Source organism: Lingula anatina, chromosome 4 (genome assembly GCF_051362555.1).
Source record: "Lingula anatina isolate TDL-2025a chromosome 4, LinAna3.0, whole genome shotgun sequence".
NCBI lineage: Eukaryota > Metazoa > Brachiopoda > Lingulata > Lingulida > Lingulidae > Lingula > Lingula anatina.
This window is the reverse complement of record NC_141770.1, coordinates 7,695,390-7,717,413: the sequence shown is the minus strand read 5'-3', so window position 1 is coordinate 7,717,413 and position 22,024 is coordinate 7,695,390. Positions and strand designations below refer to the sequence as shown.

The 22,024-nt window shown below is 35.7% G+C and overlaps 3 long non-coding RNA genes across 11 annotated transcripts in view; 2 read left to right on the top strand and 1 right to left on the bottom strand.

The window, feature by feature from the left end:
* Positions 1 to 19,970, top strand: part of LOC106167016 (uncharacterized) — a 191,552-nt gene extending 171,582 nt beyond the window's left edge. For 3 of the 7 annotated variants that reach the window (XR_015333822.1, XR_015333823.1, XR_015333819.1), the window contains exons 2-5: positions 10,338 to 10,496; positions 11,029 to 11,293; positions 11,730 to 11,880; positions 17,465 to 19,970. This is a non-coding gene — a long non-coding RNA (uncharacterized LOC106167016). Of the gene's footprint in view, positions 1 to 10,337; positions 10,497 to 11,028; positions 11,294 to 11,729; positions 11,881 to 12,457; positions 12,602 to 17,464 lie in introns of all 7 variants that reach the window. The other 4 variants (XR_015333820.1, XR_015333821.1, XR_015333824.1 and 1 more) reach the window with 4 other exon arrangements.
* LOC147762208 (uncharacterized) lies at positions 1,849 to 3,844 on the bottom strand. Its single transcript, XR_015333719.1, has 3 exons — positions 3,504 to 3,844; positions 3,122 to 3,233; positions 1,849 to 2,409 (listed from the first exon to the last, which is right to left on the bottom strand). It is a non-coding gene; the product is annotated as an uncharacterized LOC147762208 (long non-coding RNA).
* Positions 5,949 to 22,024, top strand: part of LOC106153585 (uncharacterized) — a 173,050-nt gene continuing 156,974 nt past the window's right edge. For all 3 annotated transcript variants that reach the window (XR_015333828.1, XR_015333829.1, XR_015333831.1), the window contains exon 1: positions 5,949 to 6,569. This is a non-coding gene — a long non-coding RNA (uncharacterized LOC106153585). The remainder of the gene's footprint in view (positions 6,570 to 22,024) is intronic.

The following is a 22,024-nucleotide window of genomic DNA, read 5'->3' as shown; positions in this document are numbered from 1 at the left end:
ATGCAAAACCAAAGCAAACGCACTGAAAGGTGATTAACATTTTATTGTATTAACAGTTTCGCAAAATTTGCGAACGAGTAACATTTTGTTTTCGCATTTCTGAAATGCAATTCGCTATAGCGAACTTTGCGAGCGTCTAGCGTGAGCCCAGAACAGGGACATGTGCATGTCCTGCTTTGGAATTTTACTGTGACTGGGAGGTGGGCTGCTCCTGCGAGTTGATGATTCCAATTTTTGGCATCAATATGTTTAGACTCGCATCAAGGAAGATTTTTTGTTTATAATCAATAGTCAACATCACGAAAAAGTAATTTATCCCCCCCCCCCCATTTTTTTCCATAATTAATTTTATAAAATTAGTTTTGTTTTCTTTTTCCATAAAGGATGAGGTGCTGATAAGAGGGTAAAAGTGCCCACCTTTGTACATGAAAAATAAATTGTGAATCTGATTTTTTTTTTCTTTTTTTTTTATTTTGAAATATCAAAAATTAATGCAAAATATGGATGAGAAGTGGAGTCTAAATACAGTTAGTATAATCTATTTCTATTCTCATTTCTATGGATTAGTAAAGGTAAAATGTTTTTCAGATAACCAAATTTATATTATGTTAACAGCAGGCATACATTGTGGTGGCCCCTACTTATATAGAGACTCGTGCTATAGAGACCCTTTGCACATAGGGTGGGCTTGACCCACCCCACTCCTAATGGGGATTAAAGTACATATTCTACAACTAAAATTTTTGTGTAAATACCCCTTTTACATCTATTTAGCATAAAAAATAAAATAAAAGGCTCTATCACACACACCCTAGTTTTGTTACATGTACTTGTGACTTAAACTTCAACACCAGCACTATTTGTAATAGCACTGTATTTTTTTAGGCCAAAATGCTATAAATGGCTTCTGATGTCAAGGACATCAGTGAAAACCTTTTGGCTTGGTAAATAGTGAGAGACCACTAGCATCTGCTAGGTGTCCAGTTTGAAATCAGCATATGCAAAGATGCACCTGATTGAATCGGATCCGAGCCAAAATACAGTCAAGGCACACATCTAGCCACCAGTACAGCCCATGGATTCAGACCTCCAGTAGCAAAAGCTAGACCCACCAGTGGCTGGTACTGTCAGTGTAAAGTAGGTTTCTTGACAGTTGGAAGTTGTGCATATATCACTTCAGTCCTGAGGTATATAAGGTTTGCCAAAAGGCAGTGAGACAATTGAAAATTAAGTTGTGGAGAAGGTTGTTTAGATGCCTCATATTAACCAACATCAAGTGTTGACAGAATTTGTGAGAACGAAGTGTTTTGGACAGCACATCCGATTGATTTTCTTATATTTCTTATACACTTTTTTATTCTCTTATTTGTATATTTTGTATAATGTAACTATTGCAGTGCGTTCTTTACAAGGTCAATATCACATATACTCATATGAAGTACTTTTTTTGATGAATTAATTTCACTGTCATACAGATTATTAGCTATAACTGCTACGAATCCTACGATGTATACATATGTTTCCATTCAGTTTTTTCTTTTACCTTATCATTATTTTCTGAGAATTGATACCTTATTCATTTAATGGTTATTGGAAACATTCCATATAGCTATTTAGAAAGCTTTCACAAATGAATTTTTTTTTTTGTTACTGTAACATCCTTTTGCTTTCAGCATTTATTATTCTTCTTTATAGAGCCTTTTACAAAATGTATACTGGTTATCAATGCAATTATTTAGACCAACAAATGCTGGTCTAGAAGAAAAGTTACATACAATGAATAAATATGCTAAAACAAGTTGTCTTAGTTACAAGACTTTTATTTTATTTATTCTCACCATACTGTAATAAGTCATGTACATTTAAAATAAGTGACAAAATAGTAGGTCCCTGGGATCCCTGCAAGTGGATGATTATCATTTTTTTCATTAAATCAATACACTTTAGTAGCATGCACTAAATCAAATGTTCTAAAAAAATTTTAAGTTTTTATTTCAGTCTCAGTTTGCATCGAAAACTATTTTAAAAACTATATCAGATTTCAGCGCTGTCATATAAATATATGTAAATTGCATTTATGGGTTGAGAAAACTTTAAACCAGTAATTTAGATGCAATTTTCAGCTAACCTTGTACAGAAATGCACATTGGGCATGTAAACTGGGTTTTACGAAGTGTTTTTTTTAGAACATTTGACTTCAGCACAAATGATATGTAGCCAACTTTGGCAAGTGCTACACTGTATCCAACGATGGTATCCTTTATTTTGGCAGAATGCTATGTCGCAGGCTTCATCCTCTGACTTTCTTCCACTCTTTCTAATTTTCTGTCTAACATATTCCCTAAACCACTCGCAGTGTGTGTTGTCGATACTGTTCAGTCCAGCTCCTTCAAGGATAGCTTCTGCATTCTGTAAATAAGAGTGAAAAAAGTGTAAGACAGTTAAAATTTCCTTTATACCTGAATAAGGTTTTTCAAAGCTTGTAGTTTCTGTTAATTTAACCAGTAATTAAGTAAATAAAGCTACTATTTCCAGGGATACATTAAAAAAAAATTTATATTCTGATAACTTGGTAAATGCTACAAGACAAGCAACCAAATGTACAGACTAAATAGGTAACAGAAAAATCAAACTAGTCATCTACAATAAAATGTAAAGGAAAGGTTTGTTTAATTTTATCTCGTATGCTATACAAGAAGAGACATTTTCAGTCTTTGTTTTGTGAGGGATGCCATGTCTATACATAAGAGAAGTATATTACAAAATAAGCACCTGTACTTGTATGACTAAGGTTCAAGTACAAATGCTATTAAACCACTTTGAAACATTATGAACAGCTTCATTTGTGGAGGTAACCAGATGCAACAATTTAAAGTTTGAATGTTACCAACATTTGTGCAGATGCTCTAATAAACCTTTGACATTACATGACATACGTATTGATTATTGATACATTTAATCAATTTACTCTATATGTAGCACACTGGTGAAGATCAATGCATTGAATAAACACTGACTGAAAACTTGAGTGATCCCTTGAAATCCCCAACCCTAATATAGTATATTCCTTTCTAAGAGAGAAAACAAATTTCTGCTAACTTCAAAGCAATAGATACTATACCTATGAGATCCATTCCAACTAATTCCAGAGGCTCACTGACTGATATGGGCTTAAGCTCTGGGCTCTGAGTCTTTATCTTACTTTGTCTTTGGCATGCATCACACGCTTAAATCTGCAAGATAAATTTTTCTGACATATATCAATTGTGATCCTTCCTATTATTTTGCAAAAATAATATAACTACAAGTACACTGAAAACTCCTAAACTACTACAAATTAGTTACTGATGTTACATGGGCACTATCTGAATAGTTTACAAACACTCTGTCTCTGGAGTGAACATAATAAGAAAATGAGAGAACAGTTTCATTATCTCTGTATGTATAAATTGAAATTATTGATATTCTTTTTATCAAGAGCTTATAAAATATGTTGGTATTACCTCCAATATTTCTGTGACTGTCAGTCACCATCATCAGGGAGTAAAAATATAAGAAAACTCTTTAAAGCAAAAAGCTAATGTTTGAATTTCCATGTGTATTAAGTACAATAAGTTAATATGGCTTATTCTGATCAGAAAAGTATCTGATAATACATACATATTAAGAAATGTACCTGAAGATCTTTATATAGAAGAGCTTAAAACAAAGTGCACCTGTTTTGCTCAGACATACTTACATATTCTTTTACATCCTGTGTCATCTTGTACCAGACATATCCTCTACATCCTAAATAACTCTTTGTCTAATGCTTGATTTGTCACCTTTGCCAACATAATAAAGGTCTCCTGAAGAGAAAAAAGTTACTTATATGATAACAAATTTACATCCAAATATTTCAATTTACAACAATAACAAAGACGTTGCTACACAAATATGCACAGTCTGAGGAACATTAAAATAAATACTGCACCCTGAAGACATTTTCCCTCTCTGAAAGCTGCTGGGCAATATGAGGAGGAGTTTTTTCTTCCTTTTTAAAGCCATCATGTTAAAGTGTCAGTCATCTTGATTAGGCTGGTTAAAAAGTAAGTGAAAGTTATCAGATAATAATGCTGCAATAAGACAGTTTATGAACAATCAACTGTAACTGGTGATGTTATCTCCTGATAAGATATAAACTTATGCTGTACCTGAGAGTTGTCATTTCATTGTTCTCATAATGTCAGACCAAAACTGACAGGTGATTAGCTCTGAGCTTAAGCCAAAATGACATTTTAACGGAGTCAAAGTGACACAAACATATGTACCTTTAATCAAATCAATTCTTCAAGATATTCAAACTAAAAACAGTCCACCTGTGATAAAAAAACTCACTTGATTTCAGACATACAGATGGTTAAGACCATATAATCAAGTTAAAAAATCTAACAGGTGACCTACTTAAATATCCTTGTTTCAGTGCTTTAGAAAAAGAATGAGCTAAATAACAATTTAATTTTTTAACTTAATGATTATCTTGGTAAGGACCATAGATACAAGCCTGCAAGCTGAAAGGTAATTAGGAAATTACCTAATAACAAAGTTGGAGACAAACCCTTCTTCCTATTATGAGACTATTTCTGTTTGACTTTCTTTACAAGGAAACCAACAACTCTCCATACACGTACGTATATTTTGTACTTACTACACAGTTAAATTTGGAATATATCTGATTATATGATTAACTTAAAGAAGGTCTGTTTATATATATATACAGGGGCGGATTTAGGGCGTCTTCTGGGTCTTCCGGAAGACGGTCAGATTTTCAGATTTACACGGACGGGTATCTAATTTTACTCTGTCGGAAGACGGTCAGAAATTGAGGATGGATCAACAAAGATGATTTGGAAGACTGTCAGAAAATATTTCTGGATCCGCCACTGATATATGCATACGATGTAAAAATACATAATTTTCATCAGAGATTTGCCAGTTTTCAATGAAATATTAGGTACATGTACATGTATTTTGTTCTTTATTACAAGCCCAAAAAGTGAATTTTATCTACAAGGGCAAAATTCATCTTTATCATGTGTTGAAATAATGATTCCAGGGCTCTGCATTTACAGCTTGTTATTAGAGTTCTTCTCACCTTTTAAGTCAAACAATATAGATCTTACTAGTAGCTGATGAATTACTAAAGACAATTGAACAAATAAGCATATGTTGAATATACTCCTTCCCACAGTTAACCATGGCTATGAAAAAAAACCTAGGCTGTGCATTGTAGTAAGAATCAAATTAAAACATATTAGTTAAACAATCAAATGTCCATTAGTAGTGTGCAACATTGTATATTCAGCAACGAAATTCCAAACATTTCAGATAGAGAGGGCTTGCTTAAGTAATAATAACTTAAAATCAATAATAGACATATACATGTAGAATTGCCATTCACCAAATTTAAAGGCAATTCTCAGCATCAGTGTGCAGAAAATGTTTATTTCTACTGCAACTGTGTGTATCTTTACTGAACATCTGTCCAGGTAATTCAAGTGATTTGTTGCACCGAAGAGTGTAGACATACAGTATTTCGACCCATTTTTGATTTTGGTGGGCACTACTCTGAGTAGTACATTATACTTACTAGTAGTAGTAACTCTACCTGCTGTGTACGGTTACAAATTGACACCAACAAGTAAAACGTACGTTAGACTTACTTGCCAACTGGTAGATGATTTTTCCCCTTTTTTCTACTTGTTCTTTTGAAGTAGACCAAAAAATCGCCGATATCAGCCTTCCTCAGTCCCTCCACTTTTAGTGATTTCCTCCTACATGCTGTGTTTTCCTGAAGTAAATGGCTCTTAAAAGTAAACAAACATCGTACTCCATGTTTCTTATCATCTGTTAAATACTTCTACTTATCAAATCTTATATAAATCGAGCATAATGTATTGATAAATCCACGCTCGGCTGTCACCTTGATTGGATAGTAAACGATTGTCGTAAAATCGCTAAATGATATTAAAACCGGGTGCATAAACTTGAAAACCACCTACAACAACCTTGGACTACCACATTAATCCAATACAATGCAAAAATAAACTATAACAAGTGGTTAAAGCCTTCAAACCGAATGTCGTAAAGTCCCCATATACCTCCATAGAGACAATAAAATAGAATGAGCTTCTGAAACAAACCTGATCCAGTTCCAACAGAATAATCGAAATAAAATACTGCCGGGCATCGGAGCGGCCTAAAACTTGGCACGCTTACCGCTAATACTGCAGGCTACATCATCCCGTCGCTCGTTTGTAAATTCCGTGCATGGCATACGCACAATCAAACCGTAAAAAACAAATTCTCGGGGTGTCGTTGGCTAGGTCCACGCAACAATCCAATTCAGGAAATAACGTAACCGCAGAGGTCGCATTGTCCAATGGCATGGCTTCTTTTTCGTAATGGTAGGTTAGAGTGGACCTGGCCAACGACACCCCGAGAATTTGTTTTTTACGGTTTGATTGTGCGTATGCCATGCACGGAATTTACAAACGAGCGACGGAATGATGTAGCCTGCAGTATTAGCGGTAAGCGTGCCAAGTTTTAGGCCGCTCCGATGCCCGGCAGTATTTTATTTCGATTATTCTGTTGGAACTGGATCAGGTTTGTTTCAGAAGCTCATTCTATTTTATTGTCTCTACGGAGGTATATGGGGACTTTACGACATTCGGTTTAAAGGCTTTAACCACTTGTTATAGTTTATGTTTGCATTGTATTGGATTAATGTGGCAGTCCAAGGTTGTTGTAGGTGGTTTTCAAGTTTATGCACCCGGTTTTAATATCATTTAGCGATTTTACGACAATCGTTTACTATCCAATCAAGGTGACAGCCGAGCGTGGATAAATCGATAGAGACGGACTGTACACGCTGAAGACTCTCAGATTTGCCTGCGCTTTGTGCGCATGTGCAGAACGGATGGTTCACGCTCCGAGCCCTACACGCCACACCGGTATGACAATCAATTTTATTCAATCTGACTTAATGGGTTAATTTTCATTTATTCCACTAGTAAATGGCTGTGGTTCATCTTCGTCTCTTCTGGCAGTGTTCTGTAATATAGAAATTTTGTATTAAAGCATATATATGTTTAATAGAAAAATGATCATATTATAATACAATATTATAACACTATTTATCAACAAGTGTAAACCATAATGGAGTAAGAGTTAAAGACTGTGTTATATATGCGCTTATGTTATTTTAAGAAATTTGCATTTTGAAGTTGGGGCATTTTAGGGTTTGACACGATCTTCTGTCAGACATAAGTAAAAAACTAACATTTATTTATTGTAAGTCGATTTTTAACAGTTTCAATTGTGCAGCTGCTGTATGGTGGTCATTTCCTCCTCATTTTCTACTACCTTTCTCCACTCTCCCCACACCGTTTTTTTTTTTTTTTTTTTACCAACTTCTACATTAGTTGGTGTTCTTTCTCTTTGATAGTACAAAATACCCTCTTCAAGCTGCATAAGAAGACCATATGCAAACTTTACTGCATGAAATGTGTACAATATATTTAATATCAAACAACAGATACGAGCTTATTGCAGCTTTAATAAAATGTTCCTTATTTCTAACATATGTGATAGTCTGTCGAGAAAAAAAATATAGGATTAACTTTGACAACTGTTGATTTAGCAGTTAGTCATATCACTGACAGTGATACAGTGATAGTCTATCCACAAATATAAATACTGGAAAGCCAAAAAAAAAAAAAAAAGAAATTTTAAAAGTTTGGGACATTTCTTCATGTAGGATTTGGTGATAGACCAAAATTCTAAATAAATAATATTTAAAATAGAAATAAATACTTGTGCTGGTACACTGTACCTAGTAACAAACTGGTGCTAAGGTGCTGTATTGCTTCCTGCAATAGAATGCACAATGATGCAATAAGTGCTACTGATATTGAAATACACATATACATGTATATATACATATACACATGTATATATATATATATATATATATATATATATATATATATATATATATATATATATATTTATATATATATATATATATATACATGTGTATAATGCATGACAAGTGATACATATACGTGCTGCTGCAGGTGCATCAGTGTATCTATAAAATGATATATACAAATAAATAATGAATGATAATCAAATAAATAAATGAATATTGTAAATATTGATGGTAACTTTCATATTTCCGATGAACTCCCAGATCAGGAGGAGGAGAGGGGCTTCAGGGAAATATGAATTTTTCTTTTTAAATTCAGTGCCAAGAAGTTTTCATAGTTTTTTAGAATTGCCCAAAGTTAAAGAAGTTTCATCATGTATATATATATTTCCAGATCCCTGGTTACTCCCTTTTATATAAGGAAGTACCATTTTTAGTTGTGATTTTTAAAATGTGAGCTGCTTCCACCCCTCTGTGCCCCTCCAGAACCTCTGCAGTTTCATAGATTGTAAAGGGTGTAGAAAGGGTTCCTTTTTTTCAAGCAAAATAGGAAGCATCAGATTCCAAAAAATGTTTAGAGTCAGGTACTGCCCTAAGTGCTGCTAGTTGGTTTTTATTAAAGGTGGCAGCAACACGAGTAAAACCAAAAAGGGTGTTTGGTTGCTGCTTTCCCCAAATTTCATTAAGCTACTATGTGCCTGTATAGGAGTGAAAATGAATCCTCTGGGACTGCAGAACGCCACACAGTTTCAGGTGAAACAAAAGTGACCTTATGGAGAACTCCAGAATCTCCCCTCACTCCCCTACAGTGCACAACCAGGACATGCCTGGCCTCTAGAAAAGGCAGAAGTCTGTGGAGCAACTCAACCTGATCCTGCCATTTAGACATGGCTTCAGTGTGGTCGAAACCTACCTCACCAAAAGCTGTTACTAGCGGCATCTTAACCAACTCTGAGAAAGTCTTAATTGCTTGGTCCAGATTGCCCTGAGAAAGCTTGCCGGCCAGCCTAGGGTGAAAACCAATAGCTACATACTCGACCCCAGATAAAGAGGAAAGATACCCCTTAGTGGAATATGTCTTGGGGATTGCAGTAAATAGCTACAGTCCCCACCAACTCTACCTCTTTCCCAGAGCAAACAGGAAGCAAACCCTTAAGACCTTCTAACTTGCCAGAGTATGGAAGACCAAAGGCAGCCAGGGTTCTATCTGAAATTCAGATAGAACATTCTTTAATTTTTCCTTCTGAATTTTGTTTAAATTCCCCTTAGATGTTTCATAAACCACTTTTACATGATCAGGAATTTCTGACGTTTTGCTAGCGATGCGTCCAGAAGAATCTAGTCCGGCGTGAACTTCACCAGCGATTTGTTGAAAATTCCGCGCCTGAGGTGACCCCTTTACAAGTGACTTGAAAATTTCGGTGTTAATTTTTTCTTCAACTAACCCCTTTCCGGCAGATGGGGAACTTTAAGGGCCCTGAGTGCTTCCACCCACCTTTAGAGGTTGTTTACTTTTTGTGTCATTTTTAAATCGGGTACTTGTTTTAGGGATATTCTCCGAATTAGGGGAATTAACACCACAAACCCTTGTAGAATTTAATACCACAAGTTTTGTCATGTTTGGGTGCACACTTGTTCTAGGGATTTTACCAGTTATAGGAGGGTAAATTGAATCTTCCACTGGTAAATTGAATACCACAAGTGTGTTTGTAGAATCCCTTCTGGTTTTAGGGACTGCTGATTTTACATGCGTAATTTCAGGTAATCCCACCAGTAGATCGGTAGTCATTGTCTCATCTATAGTACTGACAACACGAGCGCTGGATTGATCAATTTTAGTAGACCCCCCTCCCACTCAATGTAAACCGAAGTGCGAAACAGGGTTTTCTCAAATTTCCGAAATTGAAATCAGATGGGTTTACGAGGCACACGACTGGTTTTCAGACAATTTTCAGACAAGACAGTTCTCGGTATTAGTAGTCCCTCTTCTTCTCTACTTTCAACGATGTATTTTTCCAACTTTTCGTCGATCTCGCTCGTTATCCTAAGTGCTGAATTAAGAGGTACTACCACATTTCTTGACACGCTAACCTGAGCTATCTTTATGTCTTGTGCACGCGACTCCATTTGTTGCATTGGTATGTTGCGCCCTTCTATTTGAATATAACCCAAATTGCAATGCACGCTCGCATTAAACTGGGTGATTAGGTCGTGGCCTGGGAAGGCCTTGTCTGATAACAGAGTATCTTCTGGCAGATACAGTAAAGTGAAAGTCTGCTACCTTTCCCCATCTGTGTATTCTGATATTTTTTAGCTTCTGATCATTAGTGGTTGAATGTTTATAATGAATGGTTTTCTTTTTTTCTAGTTCACACACAGTTTGACAGCTGTTGTACAGTGTCATGTTTCTCTGTAGTGGCCTGCTTGATGTGGTCAGTTTGGGATGATATGTATTGGACCCAAGGTGGAGCAGTGGTCATTACCCACCGTCACCCATCACCATGCCAAAAACACCTCCTTGCAGGTAGTGCACAAAATTATTGCTTGGTTTTGTTTTACAAGTCCTGTTACAATAGATAATTTGTCTTCTATCCTTCCCCTGTAGATCAACAAACCAGTTATCATATTTTGTGCTTCCTTTAAATTTAAATAAAATTTTCACTTCTCTCATGTTACTCCTAACAAAATGTACTTCTACAAGGCACATTCAACTGATATACTTATCCCAGATTATTACAGCCATTGTTTATAGGCAATTTGTGTGCAGATTTCTCAAAAATCCCAGAAGATTTGGCAGAGTTCTGTTTATTCAACTTTGATCAGTTTAAGATTGTGACAGTTGTACCAGTCACAATTGTGCCCAGCAGCCTCCAAAAGACATTTTAAACTTCTCTCTTCAGTCACCATAACTTTGATGTCTGCCATATTAGGTGGACATTTGGTATATTGTAGGTTAATTAATTTTCTGGCTCTTGTGGATTGTCAGAGTTCTGTCTTTTTATTAAGAAAATTTATGCCACTTTATTCATATAATGTCTTGTCTCTTTTTCTATCTCCAGTCTCCATACAGCATGGTGTATTCTAGGTGAACTGACTTTACCTGGCTGAACATGGGGGGACATGTATTGTTAATATGAAATAGACCGGAAACGGCAGCTGCAAGAATATCCCTTCATCTCACACAGTTGTGGAAGACACATCAAGTTTCAGGATGAATGGGTTGTGAAGAGCCAGAGACAGGACAGTCATGGAAAACAGGTAACTGGACTTCTTGCAGGTAGTACACAAAATGAACAGTTGGATTTGTTTTTCAAGTAACAGTCAGTGGGTATAATTAGTGTTCTTTCTTACCTCTGTAGAGACACAAGGCCAGTTTTCACAAGTTTTGGATTTAAATGTTTTTCAACTTGACTTGAAAAGCATGGGTTTTATAATAACCACACTTCTTTATTTTAAAAACTTTAAATTGTAATGTGCATTGAAGCTTTATAGTTGTGAAGGGCATTTTTTTATCCACATCTCTCATTTGTTACCAGTGCATTTGTTTAATTTGATCCATTAATTATTTATGCATAAAGCATCTAAAAAATGAATACTTCAACTTATTAATAAATATTGTACATGTGCATTTTACTCTTTATATTTAGTGTCTAAAGGACATGTTACTTTGTTGGCTGAAGTGCTGGATATTTAGTACCATTGTAGCATCAGTGGTCAAGTGGTTGATTAACTTGTTTTAGAATGTTTATCTTTTTTCTAGTTCACACATATGGTTTGACAGTTGTTGAACATGTTGTTGTTGTGAAGCGTCTCCGTAGATTGGGACGAAGTTTATTGGACCCAAAGTGGAGCAATGGTCATTACTTCCCTGGGATGACCCGTTGCCATGACAGTAACTGGACTGCTTGCAGGTGGTTCACTAAACTAATGGTTGATAGTGTTTTACAAGTCACTTGACAGTATATAATTGGTCTCTTAGTCTTCCTCCTTTGAGAAAAAAAAGCATTATTACATTTTGTTCCCTTAAAGTTTGAGTAATTTTGTCATGATTTAAATTTTTTGTTAGTAATTTCCTTAGTGACTTCTCTCAAATTACTCCTCAGAAATTGTCTTTCAATTAATCACAGCCAATTGATATAATTATTCCAGATTTTTACAATTATTAGGCATTTTGTGTGCAAATTTCACAAAAATTCCAACAGATATGGCAGAGTTCTGTTTATTTAACTGTGTTCAATCTGAGAATGTGCTGGTCTCAGCAGTCACAATTGTGTCCAGTAGCTTTCAAAAGACAAGGTTATTTTTAACTTATCACAGTTCAATCACCACAACAATGATGTCTACCATATAAGGTGGGCACTTGGCAGTGTACCATAGTTTTAATATTTTACCCAACTGGCTCTGGTGGACTGTCAGGTTTTTTTCTTTTCTTTGTGTTAAGATAATTAGTGTTCCTTCACTTATACATTGTCATGTCTCTTTTTCCAGCTCCAGTCTCCATACAGCATGGTGTCTTCTAGGTGAACTGACTCTACCTGGCTGGACATGGGGGACATGTATTTTATAAGAAGCAGACATAAAAAGGCAGCAACAGGAATATCTTCATCTCACCCAGTTGTGCAAGAGTCACAGGTAACTGATGCTGATAGCAGACAAAATGTCTGGTTGTTTTTGTTTTTTTTTAAAAATACAAATAAAGATAGGTAATGTGTTTCCCCTCTTTCCTTGTAAAGACACAAATACCAACTAGACTGCAACTGGCTTAAGCCAGTGGCGAAGGATTCCCCTGCAAAATAGGCGTGGAAAGGCTCTTACAAGGTCAAGTGAAGGTCATGGGTTAAATTTGACCCCATATTCTGTAAGAGCATGTGCGAATTGGGGGGGGGGGGGTCAACAAAACATCAATTTTAGCCCACTTCAATATTTCTCCATGAAATAGCCAAATGACCTTGAAAATGAGGGTCAAGGTCAAATTTGACATTTGAATTGGGGGTTTTGGGTATATGTTTGGGGTAGTTTACTATAGCATGCTATGACCAAAAACCAGTGTTTCATGGAGAAACTGCCAAACTCAAGATTTCTGCAATGTCATAAATATTTAAAAATCTATATTAAAAAAAGTAATTAAGCAGGCGCTACCAAAGTACGGCTAACCTTAGATAAATATATAGGGCATTATTTGACACTATGATCGGGGCTCTGAGACTTCCGGTTTCTGAGATCTCGGAAACAAACCTTTTTTGAGCCCGTTTGGCCATTAGCGACCTTGACCTTGACCTACTTGCATAAAAATAGGTCATTATATGTGGATTCACCTCAGTATAACTGACCATAAGGCCCATAGCCATACGGCTTATACTTAAGGCCTAATGTCAATTTCAAATTTTACAAATTTTGCCTTTAAAAGCCTCTGTGACCTTGAAAAGTAGGTCAAGTTCACTGAAACTGGGTCTATGGCATATTCTTACCATAGGCTACCTATGTAAATTATTTCAGATTTTTCGCGAAAAAAAACGCGCGGAAAGAATAATAATAATAACTACCGTATAGCTAAAAAAAAACACGACTATTGGTACGCGTATGATCGATAACTGATTTAATTCTCGTAAGATTACCATCCGCCCCCTTCCTTATGAATAGGTATTACTTTATTAATACAATGCAACCGTCGTGTAGCCGCATGTTAGAAGACAATGTTTGATTACGCACAGCAGTAGGAGGCCGCTACCCCTTCCCAGCAAGGAGTCAACACAGCAGCGCGTAACCCGGGGTTAATTAGGGGTTATTAGCTGTCCACTTATGATCGGTATTGTTCGTCTTGATTGCAGCACACTTCCTACTCACTATTGGTTCGACCGCCTCTTCTTTAAATGCTCTCTCAAACCTTTCCTCAGTCAGCCGAGAATGGAAACACGTTTATCTGCCGATAAACTACGTCGTTGATGTATTATTTGGCATCATTCTACAGTGGGTCATAAGGCTCTATCTATCATTTTTTTCGTCTCGCATTTGACCAGATTAAGCTGACGCTCGAAAACTAAATTTAATGAATAATTTTCTCTATCCAGCTAATTTTACGACAATTACTACCACGGCTCCTCCGCCATTTGCAATTGTAGACAAACCACGTGTTTCCAACTGATAGGCCAATACAACTATACCAGACCCATTGTAAGAGAAAAGACCGTTTATATTTAATGAATTAAAAAAAATTTCTATTGATATACTATCGATGGTATCCCTGTATTAAATCATCCACTGCTACCCCCTCTTTTGTAGTGTAGCATGACTCGTATCACAAGATGGCCTTAGAAATGAAGTAAGACAGGCCTACACTCTGATAGTTTTTAGTCTATTATTAACCCTAATGTCGTTGCTTGTCATTCATTCTAGAACTCTCTGAGCCATCGCAAAATTATTTGCCAGGACATTTAAAGGCTACTTCTTAACGGATTTTTTTTTATTTGCACTGAGTCCAAAATGATCGAGGACGTCTCTGTCGTTATCGCCGTTTCTCGGACGCAGTCCCAGACAAAGGATCGGAAAGTTTCTAAATAAAAGAACTTATAAATGCTGCCACTAGCCATCCTTATTGTTCCTAAGTAAAGAGAGGCGATAATGATCTTTTCTTTCTTCTAGCTTAGTCTGTCGACTAAAATGAACAAGGTTAGGCCTACAATGCAACCACCTATTATTACGACCATTTATGAGGTTCTTTGCTACACTCCCTTTCTTCATGATCGCGAAACCAGTGGGGTGCTGTGTTTTAAATATATAAAAAAGGGGCTCGCGAGGTGAAGCTATAATAATGAAATAAAAAAAATCCAATGAATAGGCCTATCTAATAAACCATGAAGCACGTAGTCTAGGCCTCTTCTTTGACCGACATCACATTTTTACATTCTTTGTTTTAATAAGAGGACGAACGTGGTCTAATTTGTCTTTTGGTGGTGTGTGATTTTGCTCGAAGTAGCGGAGTCAAGTAAATCGGTGATTTACCGTTGGTAAGAGTAGCGATCATCGCTCCTGCGTCCACATAGATTACTTTCTAATCACCCGTAATTAACGCAGTCAGGAATAAGCGCTCAAATAGGGGTTTTTGTATCAGGGCTAAATTTTAGTATTAATCTTATGTTATTATGTATCTGTATCTGCACACTGATCGAATTAAAAAGAAAATCTCCAGATGTAAACAAAGGTCAGTCAAGTATCACTCATCCCAGGCTGCAGGGCAGATATAGAGAATTGAATGAAGCGCCAGTGATCTGGCAACCCTACAAATTTGTCATAATGATTCATGGGCAAACAATAGAAGCATGAAATTAACACCTTTTACAGTGTGAATGACGACACCTTATGAGGCTTTTGTTTCTTCCCCTGGGTTGGTATTACAAAGTAAGTATGTTGACGTAAGTGTGTTGACTTTTGCATGTTCAAAGGAACAATGGAAATGTCATTTCAAAACAAAGAGCCACATTTCCCTACTTAGGTGGCCAAAATATTGTCAATGAAACGCAAAAAAGACAAAATCACCAGCTGTTACTGACTGAGTCTAACTCAAATGCAAAAAGGTACGCACAGCGCCAAAGCGCTATTGTAAACATGACCCGACGATGAGATCAATAAGATGTATAAATGACTATTTGTACTATAAAACTGTACCCCTGCCCCTACTTGTATATTATTACACACACAAGGCCACCCTATACCAGAGTTACAGATTGATTTTTCATTACACAGTCTCTTGCACTGAAGAAAAATACTCATAATTAATTTGCGGCCCTAGTAGAGGGTCTTCTCTCGCTTTCTCTCAAATCAAAATAAACTAGCAAACATGAAAATTGGCAAAATGTATTAGAATGTAAAGTGTTGCGAACCCTTTAAACAAGGTGAATGGTAATATGCACGTTTAGACAAATTTTAATTTTAATTTCAATTAAATTTAATTTTAATTAAAATTGATATTACCAAAATTAGTAAATGTCGTTTGCGTCATGTATCAATATTTTTGCGCATAATAGTACCTACGTTATAAACATTCAGCAAAGATATTTGGAAGGCCGCTCTTTTGTTGTTTATATCAAAGGAAAACTATTTGATACCCATCGTATCAATCATTATACCATGATAAGAGATTAGCATACTAATTTATGTCCCCAGTAATAATAACTTAAACAATAACAACAAACCTTCCTACTGTGCTTTCCGTTGCAAAAACAATTAGCCACGACTGTTTTATATATTAATAGATATTTATAATAATGACAATTTCAAAATCTTCAAAAGTACCGACAGGGACACGAACTCCCGTCGGGTAGGTTACAGAGGACTCAACGACGTTAACCGTTGTTCCACCACTTCTATTGTTCACACAGTCAGATATCGACAGCTCTGTATTGCCGCGCATGCCGAAGCTTTGCGGAAATTGCCGAAGGCTAGGAAAATTCTTCAAAATATACTTTTATTACATTTAATCAAATCCAGACTATCTCCCACTGCCCTGAGGTATGGCTAAAGGCTTTCAGTTGTCATCAGACTTTGTAATTTGGGTGAAAAAAGTGAAACAGTAACTTCCGGTGATGAATAATAGGTAATAGTGCTGCAAGGTGTTGTTTTCTATCCCTGATGTACGAGTAGCTTTTTCTACAGTTTCTATAATTCTCTTAACGTATGAAAATATGCAGGTTTTCTGATATAATAAGACTTTGATAAAATCAAAACCAATAATACTTTTAAAGTCGAGAGTCGGGATAAATATCGGCAAGGTGGAGATATGTCCCGCCGGCGCTTCCGCAACAGCAAGACTGAAGGACGCAAGTTACAAAGCAAAACATGTTTAGTCAAGTTAAAGACTTAATTACCGGTTTAACTTCGGCGGCAGTGCCTACTGCTGTGAGCAACATGCGCTGTCCATCGTAATCCCCCTATCATTAACACTGTCGGGGACGTGCGCATTAGCGCGTCTGATGTAGACAGCGTGTGCTATTAAAGTGACCGGGGACTTATTAGCTATAGTGTATAATACTACCAAAAACAATAGTATTCCCCTACGGGGAATCCTAATTATAACATTTTTTTTTGGGGGGGGGAGGGGGATGAAATGATTATTTCAATGTTGAAAGCCTTATTATTATGAATAAAATTAATGTTTCACTGCTTTAATTGTAATGTAAATTGAAGTTTTATAGTTGTTAAGTACTTTTTTTAATCACAACTGTCATTTGCTAAGAATTTGAATCCAATTCATCTTGTATGCACAAAACACATAAAATGAATATATTTTAATTTGATCACCATAACATACGAGTAGTATCAAGATATAAATATCAAGCATGGTGATACAAAGATGATCTTGTGCATTTAACAAAAGCATCCTATATTTGAATTACTTATCATTGAATTGTTTCTGATAATGCATGAAGAATTTTTAAGGATATTACAGAGATGATTCACACATATTGCAAACAGTTACACTCATTTCATTTATATTTTTAGCAAATACACTTCTGGAATTGTGTAAAGAGCTGCTGGCAGACCAAGAGGTCAGTTTTATACTGAGTGAGAGAGAGTGCTGCCAGAACCACCCAGAACAAGACTTCCAAACACAGCAGATCCTGTGGAGCCAGTTATATGGAACAGTACAATTATACAACAAATGTGGGTTCCAGGTAACACAAAGAATCAATTTCCCCCATATGCATGGAAACTATAGAGGCAGGGTATATAAAGCAAGGAGATTGTTTTGGACAATTCTCTATCACTGAAGATGAATAGACACATTAGAAATGTTTAAGAGTGAATTGATATTTCAGCTCAGTTGTGATGTGTTATAATAATTTTCCCCATATTCATGGAAACTGTTATGGTACAGTACTAGTAGAGGTAGCATATACAGCGAGATTGTGGTAGGCAGTAAGCCATCACTGAAGAGAACAAGGCATCAATGAAAATTTATAAATTTGAATGTATATTTTAGGTCAGATATGATGTGTTATACATGTAGATGGTCTCTGTTATTGCAAGTTAATTAAGGTATAATTGCAAATTTTATCACATATTTATTATATACAGACACCTAGTCTGTCTATATTCTGATCACTGTGTCTGTCCAGGGTCATTGACATTGTCAGCACTTTGTGACACATCTGTTGTTTACCCTAAATCTGTATTTTTTTTTTAATTTTAATTTCTGTAGCATCCATTCAGCATGTTTGGACTATTTTATGATATTGTTTCGTTATCTTAAGCAGTTTGGATATGATGCTACAGTATGTCTCTAGTATATCAAATTGAGGTAGCAATGTAGATATGTTTGTGTATTTTTGTCTTTGTTTCTGATTCTGATATTTGTTTTGATTACTAAATATTGTCATTGGTGAATTTATGAAATTACTATAAGTTCATCGTTAAATGATTTGTTAGGTGCATGACAGCAGTCAAAAGTTTCATTGGTCTGATAGTTTGATGTTGCCAAGATCCAATGGTTCAAAAGGTTCAATAGTCAGAAGGTTCATTGGTCTGATAGTTTGATGATGCCAAGATCCAATGGTTCAAAAGATTCACTAGTCAGAAGGTTCATTGGTCTGATAGTTTGATGATGCCAAGATCCAATGGTTCAAAAGGTTCAATAGTCAGAGGGTTCATTGGTCTGATAGTTTGATGATGCCAAGATCCAATGGTTCAAAAGGTTTTATAATAGTCTGAAGGTTCATTGGTCTGATAGTTTGATGATGCCAAGATCCAATGGTTCAAAAGGTTCAATAGTCAGAAGGTTCAATGGTCTGATTGTTTGATGATGCCAAGATCCAGTGGTTCAAAAGGTTCAATAGTCAGAAGGTTCACTAGCTTGAGGTTTCATGGTTCAAAGGTTGTACAGTCTGAGAGTATGAATTGTGTATGGTGTAATATAGCATTGATAGGATCTGTAGAAGGCGTTTATGTTTTCAATAGTTTCATAGTTTATTCATTGCAACGTATGCATCCACCTGGGTGGATAAAAATGACAATATTAATGTTTTTTAAATGAGTATACTATTAAGCAATTACAATGTTTATGACTTCTAACTTACTAAAGACAATTGTTTAACTCAAGTTACTACTCAATTGCCGATAGGTGCAGCACTGTCTTCTAGATACCTTCTAGTAAAAGCAAAGGAGAGAAACTTAGCCAATGCAATTAGGGTTTCTTCTTTTTGGAATTTCATAATGATAGAAAACTTTTCATCAGTTGTTCTGAGGTCAAAGTGGAGTTCCAAATAGGAGTCTCATGATAACTCTACTCCGTGAGAGGTTAACATCTTTAAGATTCAACAAGTTTTTTGTTGATAGTGTAATTCATCTAGGCATGCTTGTTTTAGTAGGTTGTTATCATCTAAGCGTAACATTTTAAGCCAAAATTTTATAAATTGTACTTAAATCTTTGTGTGAGCAGGAATAGTTTCGTTCTGTCATTTTACTGCGTGGTTTGACGATAAAGTTGTTTACAAAAACTGAGATTTAGTTTTTCCCAATGGAGACCTGTCTGTTAGAGTAGTATAACCCCATATCTCTGATCTGTATGTTCATGACTCCATAATGCCTCAGCTTTGGACAGATGTTATTAAGTCTGTAATTTTCATTGTTTCTTGAGCACAAATATTTGGTTTTATGGTCTCATTGCCTGAGTAAAATGGTCACAGGATATTTTATTTGATTTTGAAATCCTTCATTTTCAAGTTATTGACTGAAACAACTAGGAGCCATGTTCATGTTAATAACTATTTATTGGGATTTAGTTTAAATTGACTGTAAATTGATTTGGGCAACTTTGTCTCCCATTTTCTCTTTCTGAATTCAAAAACTTCTTTCTTCAATTTCAGTTTATCCTCTACAATCTCCACCCGTCTCTTTAAACATGAAAGTTTCTGATTTGCCACATCTAGCACCGTGTCTGTTCTGGAGTCCTCTGAAAAATGTAATTAACATTATGAAATAGGAAAAAATCAGCATTTACACCTTTTGCCTATAGAACACATATCTGTCTATGTGTACACTAATTTGTGTGCTTCTCTGATGATTGTTGAAGTAATATTTAAAACAAATTCTTACTTGTCTTCTTTGATGCCTTTTTTGGTTGTTCCTGTATTTTATCCAGGACTTCTGGGGGAAAAACAGGAATAAACACAAAACATTTATTTTGCTGACAAAAAAAAATGTTAAAATATTAGTGATAAAAATGTTTGCTACAGGTTTAGGTCAGTCAATAAACTTACGTTGGAAAAAATTGGTGACAAAGGTTTCACAACAGATTCTGGTCTGTTGAAGGCTCAATATAGCCCAAAAAATTTCCCCCATTAAACCCCCCCCCCCCCCCCCCCATGGCAAAGTCTTTTTTTTTTTTTTTGGCCGAAGTCCAAAATGGCCACCATGGAATGGAATGGGTCACCTAGAAGCCCATATCTTGGCAATACATTGTCACAGAAATATGTTTTATGTATCAATTTCTACTAAGTAAGGCATTGCCAAGGTCACCTAGGGTCAAGCTCATGACCGAATTACAAGGTCAAGGCATTTTTGGAGCGATAAAAGGCACTATGTCTTTACTTAATTCGGTTACTCAGTATTACAGAAACATTTAAAGAAAGCAATAACTACTAAATTAGGCATTGTCAATCATTTTCAAATATCTACAAGGTCATCAGAGGTCAAGCTTATGACTCAATAACAAGATCATGGTATTTTTCAGGCGAATGATGTATATATCCCAGTATCTTAGTAACCCATTATCTCAGAAAGAAGGTTAAGGTATCAAACCCCACAAAACGAAACATGGCCAATCGTTTGCAACTAATGTTATGGTCACCAGGAGTCTGTGGTAAAAGCACTTTTGACATTAATCAGTGTGCCATTTGAGACAACAGCTTCTAAGCTAAGTCGTCCAGAACGCGAACGGATGCTCACTAGAAAATGTTCTGCCTACAGTAGAATCTTCAGGGTTTGGGAGAGGGATGTTCAGGGCTAAAGATGTTGCAGTGACACTAAGGGCACTGTCTACAAGTAAATGACCTCACACAGCATGAGCCACAGATTTCCCATTCTGCATTTTATCCATTATATTTTATCCATTATATTTTCATAATTATGGTTGAATACAATGAAATACTACAAATAGAAGATAAATTATAATTTTGGTATACTTTCCATTTTGATTTTTTGTTGGAATGTGTCAATTTCTCCTTGAAAGCCAGCAATGGCAGTCTCACCAATAATTGACACAACCTGAAACAAAAGTACCTATAATAATCATTTTATATATATATATATATATATATTCAAACACAAAGCCATCTGATAAGGTATGTTCTGCCTATATACATTTAAATGAAATTAAATTTTTTTTAAAGTGCTAACATTATTTTACCTTTTCTTGGATGGGAGTCAACATTATTTGGGAGACCCCACCACCATCAGTCTTTTCAGTCTCCGTCCTTTTCGTGTCTTTCTTTGGAGTGCAGCTGGAAAAATCTGACCACAGTGACTTCTTCCTTATGTCTCTCACATCTTTTCTCCTAAGACCTACACTGTTGACTCTGAAAATCAATAATATATTACTGTTTTTTTCTGTTATAACTAAATAAAAATGTAATGTTTCCAATTCTTTTCAATATGCTATGCGTAATGATGCAATGGCCCATGTTTATAAAAGAAGTTATAAGTGGAGAATAGAATAAGAAGATTAAAATATATCAATATTCAAGTCACCTATTCTAGTGCTTTTGATTTAAAAAAATTAGGCACAAACCTTCTTGTAATTTCCTGCCTCGCCTTCATTTTTGCCTCATTGGTTTTTGAAACAAAAATTTCTTAGATTCCAATCACCTGTTCTCACAGAAAGATATGAAGAAATGTATCAAAAGCAATCTCTGGGAACAAAATTTAACCAAAAAGACCAGGTTTTATTTTTTGCGAATAACTCTGGTAAACTCTGAGAATTCCCTTTGAGTTTCTTTCTCACAATTTTTCCCATCATGCCAACAAGTTTAACAATAATGTCTTCATTAGACAAATCAAGATCTC